This window comes from Henckelia pumila, chromosome 3 (genome assembly GCF_033568475.1).
Source record: "Henckelia pumila isolate YLH828 chromosome 3, ASM3356847v2, whole genome shotgun sequence".
In the NCBI taxonomy this organism is placed as follows: Eukaryota; Viridiplantae; Streptophyta; class Magnoliopsida; order Lamiales; family Gesneriaceae; genus Henckelia; species Henckelia pumila.
In genome coordinates, this window is record NC_133122.1 from 22,454,953 (window position 1) to 22,461,269 (window position 6,317).

The following is a 6,317-nucleotide window of genomic DNA, read 5'->3' on the forward strand; positions in this document are numbered from 1 at the left end:
GCGAGATGATGGAACTCGAAGAAGTTCGAGAAGAACCCGAAATACAAAATAACGATCCCACACCTCAGGAACCATTGCTGGACACGCCTGCACCTAGAAGATCCGAGAGGACTTCTAGACCTCCAGTTCGATATGGTCTTCTTCTTGAAGAGGGTCAAGATGAACCCGACATTGGATGTATCCAAGAAGCTTCAAGGAAGCAATTTCTGATGCGGATTCGAATTTATGGCTTGAAGCTATGCAGTCAGAATTGGATTCGATGCATACTAACCAAGTCTGGTCTTTAGTTGATCCTCCCGATGGAATTGTTCCAATAGGGTGTAAATGGATCTACAAAAGAAAGCTTGGGCCTGATGGTAAAATTGACTTACAAGGCGCGATTGGTGGCGAAAGGTTATACTCAAAGGCAAGGAGTTGACTATGATGAAACCTTTTCACCAGTCGCAATGTTCAAGTCCATAAGAATCCTAATTGCCATAGCTGCATGGTATGACTATGAGATATGGCAGATGGATGTGAAGACTGCTTTTCTTAATGGAGACATTAAGGAAGAATCTATATGAAGCAGCTGAGGGGTTCACATCCATGGGAAGCGAGCATAAGGTATGCAAGCTTCAGAGATCAATTTATGGTCTAAAACAAGCATCAAGAAGTTGGAACCAGAAATTTGATGAAACAATAAAAGATTTTTGGTTTCATCAAGAACCCGGAGGAACCTTGCGTGTACAAGAAAGTAGTTAAGGATGCGGTGACATTCTTAGTACTTTATGTTGATGACATCCTACTCATTGGAATGATGTAGGGATGTTTGCAGTCAACAAAGATATGGTTATCAGGTAGATTTTCGATGAAGGATTTGGGTGAGGCATCCTACATTCTTGGGATACAGATCTATAGGGATAGATCTAAGAGAATGATAGGACTCACTCAATCAACCTACATCGATACCATATTGAAACGGTTTTCAATGGATGGGTCCAAGAGAGGACATCTACCCATGTGTCATGGAGTTTCTCTATCCAAGTCTATGTGTCCCAAGACTGATACAGAGATAGAGAATATGACACATGTACCATATGCGTCAGCTATAGGTAGTATCATGTATGGGATGATATCTACCAGACCGGATGTAGCATTTGCTCTGAGTGTCCACGAGCAGATATCAGTCTAATCCTGGTCAGATGCATTGGAAAGCCGTGAAGGACATTCTTAAGTACTTGCGAAGGACTAAGAATATGTTCATGGTTTATGGAGGACGAGAACTCAAACTGGAAGGCTATAACCGACTCTAGCTTCCAAAGTGATGTGGATGACTCGAAGTCAACCTCTGGATTTGTGTTCATTCTCAATGGCGGTGCTGTCTCTTGGAAGAGTTCCAAGCAGGACACCACAGCGGATTTCCACCACTGAGGCTGAATACATTGCAGCATCAGCTGCTGCTAAAAGAGGCCGTTTGGATGAGGAATTTCGTCCAAGAGTTGGGCGTCATTCCTGAATTTGTTGGTCCAGTCCCGGTGTACTGCGACAACACGGGTGCCGTTGCTCAAGCAAAGGAACCAAGGTCTCATCAAAAGATCCAAACACGTACTGAGGAAATACCACATAATCCGGGAGATTGTGGAAAGAGGAGACATCAGTGTCGAACGAGTGGCCTCTGCAGACAATATCGCTGATCCACTTACTAAGCATTTGCCAGGACCATTGTTTGACAAACATCGCGAAGCAATGGGTCTACGTAGTATGACTAGTTGGCTATAGGGCAAGTGGGAGATTGTAAGAGTGGGTGCCCAGTGAGCCAACTGTGTGGCTATGTGCTTTGTTGACTCTTTGTATAAACAATCTTTTGTTTAATATTATTTACACTTTTATGGCAATGACTTTATATTACTTCATATTGTTATATTGTGATATACTATTGTTGTTTTGATAAAGACCTTGAATATACTATAGTGTATGTAAGATGTGGTAGAACATGGAGATGTCTATCATGAAATACATCTATAGTCACTGTATATTCTAAAACCGTTCCTAGTCGATTGAGCCGTCCGATAATAAGGATAAGGATCGCTCGAGTTTGAGACTAGCATTTGCGATGCGGAGTACCACGTTTCATTGGTAGGGAACATGGAGATGTTCGAAGCATGCAAATGGATATTCATAGGATGAATAGTCGAACTACCCTATCCGGACTTTCCAAGTGGTTATCACTTATCGAGTGGATAAAGTCCGCGGTTTTGGTTGTACACCATTAGTCCTTACGACTTGAAACATCATGGAGACTCTATATGCTAGTACTGTGCTTTGACTCGTTTACCGACTCTGAGGGGGTCATCAGGTGTCGAGATTGGGTACAGTTACGACACATGTAGGAGTCAATGCATTGTTGTCAAGGATTCACCACATACTTGCGAGTGTGGATATCCTATGCGATCTGAGGAGATATTAGTGTGACAAATCTCTGGCCAGAGTACTTGATGTGATTTAAGAAATGGTTTCTTAGTAGCACATGCGATGTCACTAATTTGATCTTCAAGATGCATTGCATAGTTATCGAATCTTGAGCGACTCTCGATATACCAATGGTTGTTGATTCGATCGGGATATATGGATGAAGGGACCGTACTGTACGCTAACCAAAATCTACTGGTTCTTGTAGGCACTATCAGTGATACCTAGGGAATCATGGGGCGATGTTTCTAGGCGCTTTACCATGATTCGTTGGGCAAGTCGGAAAGTGTTGTTCCGAGTCACAAGGAGTTGTGAGCCCACGGCTAGCTGTATCCTGAACCATTGAGGGTCACACAGTGTAATGGAGTTTTAATCCCCGTTGAGATAGTTAAATTTAAAGAGTTTAAATTTAATGAAACTAAGGAGTTGGACTTCTTAAATAAGAGTAAGGGAGTAGGATTTCCTAAAATGACATAGGGATGGACATTTTTGGAAACCACTGAATTCGGATTCAGGAAAATTTATTTTGACTTTAAAACGTGCAGAAATGGTTTCTGTGCACATTGGTGAAATCGTTTCATCAATCGGAGTCACGATGAATTTTTATATTAATTTCTGAACGAGCGGGCTTTGCTTGTCGGGCCCCAGCTTATGATTAATGGGCCCTAAGGTGTTAGTGGCCTGCATTATAAATAAGTTATTTCAGTACAGAAATTACACACAATAGTCATAATTTTTGAGACAGGATTTTCGAAACCCTAGCCCCTCTCAAAAACGTTTTTTGGCCGACCCCTCCCCTCTGCCCGAGAAAATTCCGGTCTGTGATTTTGAATCGCAGTAAGGAATAACGAATCAAATTCGTGTATTCTCTTCGCAGAAAACTTCTGATAGATTTTCTAGTGCAATCTATCAGAGGGATTAAACCTCTGTTCGTGGACCTGATTGAAGGCGTTCATCGGTTCCAGGGAGAGACAACAAGAGCAGAATTGTTCTGTTGGTGTCCATTAATCTCGTTGCGAGATTTGAGGTAAAATTTATTTAATTGTTATTTAAATTTTACACACACGTAATTCAATTGATGAACGGTTGATACCCACACCATGGAAACGTTCCATGAAAAATTTTTAAACTTCCGCTGCACCGGGTATCAATCGTAATTGGTCTGGGAACTCGCCAGTTTTCCAACAGATGATATGGAGTAGAAACTTTATGTGTAATACCATATTTTCTTAACAACAAAGAAAATGATTTATTTATAAAATGACTTCCCCCATCACTGATTATAGCTTTTGGTATTCCAAATCGACTAAAAATATTTTCTTTCAAAAATTTTATCACAACTTTATGATCATTATTTCTTCATGCAATTGCTTCAATCCATTTTGAAACATAATCGACAGCCACTAAAATATAAGTGAATCCAAAAGATAATGGAAATGGACCCATAAAATCTATTCCCCAACTGTCAAATATTTCAATAATCATGATTGGATTTAAAGGAATCATGTTTCGTTTTGAAATTGAACCCATTTTCTGACAATTTTCACAAGATTTGCAAAATGAATGCGTATCTTTGAATAAAGAAGGCCAATAAAATCCACATTGAAAGATTTTTGCAGCTGTTTTCTTTGACGAAAAATGACCTCCACATGCCTCAGAATGACAAAATTTAATGACACTACTTACCTCATTGTCGGGTATGCATCGTCGAAAAATTTGATCAGGACAATACTTAAACAAATAAGGATCATCCCAATAAAATTTTTTGACCTCTTTCAAGAATTTATTTTTATCTTGTGAACTCCAATGAGAAGGAATTTTATTTGTCACAATAAAATTTACAATATTAGCAAACCAAGGCATAGTAGTAGCATAAAATAGTTGATCATCCGGAAAATTTTCATTTATTGGTATTTCATTTTGAGATGATTCAGAAATTATTCTTGATAAATGATCGGCTACTACATTTTATTTTCCTTTTTTATCTTTTATTACAAGATCAAATTCTTGTAACAACAAAATCCATCTTATTAATCTCGGCTTAGCATCTTGTTTATTTGATAAATATTTTATGGCAGAATGATCAGTATAAACAATAGTAGTAGAACCAATTAAATAGGATCGAAATTTATCTAATGCAAACACTACTGAAAGTAATTCTTTTTCAGTTGTTGAATAATTGATTTGAGCACTATTTAAGGTTCTACTAGAATAGTAGATCACATGAGGTTTACCTTATTTTCTTTGTCCTAACACGGCTCCTACAGCGTAATCACTTGCATCACACATTAACTCAAATGGTAAAGACCAATCAGGAGGTTGTAAAATGGGTGATGTAGTTAAAAGATTAATTATCTTTTTAAAAGCAGTTTCACATTCTTGAGTCCATTCAAATTGTGCATCTTTTGTTAAAAGATTTGAAATTGGTTTTGATATTATGCTAAATTTTTTTATAAATCTTCTATAAAATCCCGCATGACCCAAAAATGATCGAATTTCTTTGATCGTGTTTGGTGATGGTAAATTAGCAATAACATCAACCTTAGCTTTATCAACTTCAATTCCTTTTTCGGATATGACATGCCCTAACACAATTCCGGATTTAACCATGTAATGACGTTTTTCCCAATTTAAAACAAGATTTTTTTCTTCACATCTTTTTAAAACTTTTTCCAAATTTTTAAGACAGTTTTCAAATGATTTTCCAAAAACAGTTATATCATTCATAAAAACTTCCACAAATTCTTCAATCATGTCACTAAAAATACTTAGCATGCATCTTTGAAAAGTAGTCGGAGCATTACATAAACCAAATGGCTTTTAAAAGCAAAAGTTCCAAAAGGACAAGTGAAAGTAGTTTTTTCTTGATCTTCTAATGATATTGGTATTTGATAATACCCCGAATACCCATCAAGAAAACCATAATAAGGATTACCTGCCACTTTCTCTAAAATTTGATCTAAGAATGGTAGCGGAAAGTGAGCTTTTCTAGTTGCATCATTTAATTTTCTATAATCAATGCACATACGCTAACTAGATGGAATCCTAGCTTGTAATAATTCTCCCTTTTCATTTTTTATAACAGTGATGCCTGATTTTTTTTGGTACTACTTGTGTTGGACTTACCCATTTGCTATCCGAAATTGGATAAATAATTCCGACATCTAATAGTTTTAAAACTTCATTTTTAACAACTTCTTTCATGTGTGGATTTAATCGTCTTTGTGGTTGTTGATATGTTTTAGCATTTTCTTCCAAGTGAATTCTATGCGTACAGATTAAAGGATTTATACCTTTTATATCTTGCAAAGTCCATCCAATTGCATTTTTGTGTTTTTTAAGTAATGTTATTAAATCTTATTCTTGTTTTGGTAAGAGGGTAGAAGATATTACAATAGGATATGTTTGAACCAAGAAAAGCATATTTTAGTTCTATTGGTAAAGGTTTTAATTCAAGTTTTGGATGATCATCTTTTTTTACTTCTTCAAGTTCATTAATTTTTTCAAATGACTTTGATTTAAAAACACTTTCCACTAAACAAACTTCAGATTGTTGATTTAAGTTTTCTTGGTGTATATTTTCTTCCACGATTGTTTCTATTGCATTATCATCTTCATCTTCATTAATAATTGGTTGTTTACATAAGTTGAACACATTAAGTTCTAAAGTCATATTTCCAAAAGATAATTTCATTATTCCATTTCGACAATTAATTAAAGCATTTGAAGTTGCAAGAAATGGACGTCCTAATATTACTGGAATTTCATTATGCACTTCTATTGGTTGTGTATCCAAGACAATAAAATCCACAGGATATATGAATTTATCGACTTGAACTAACACATCTTCTACGATACCTCTAGGTATC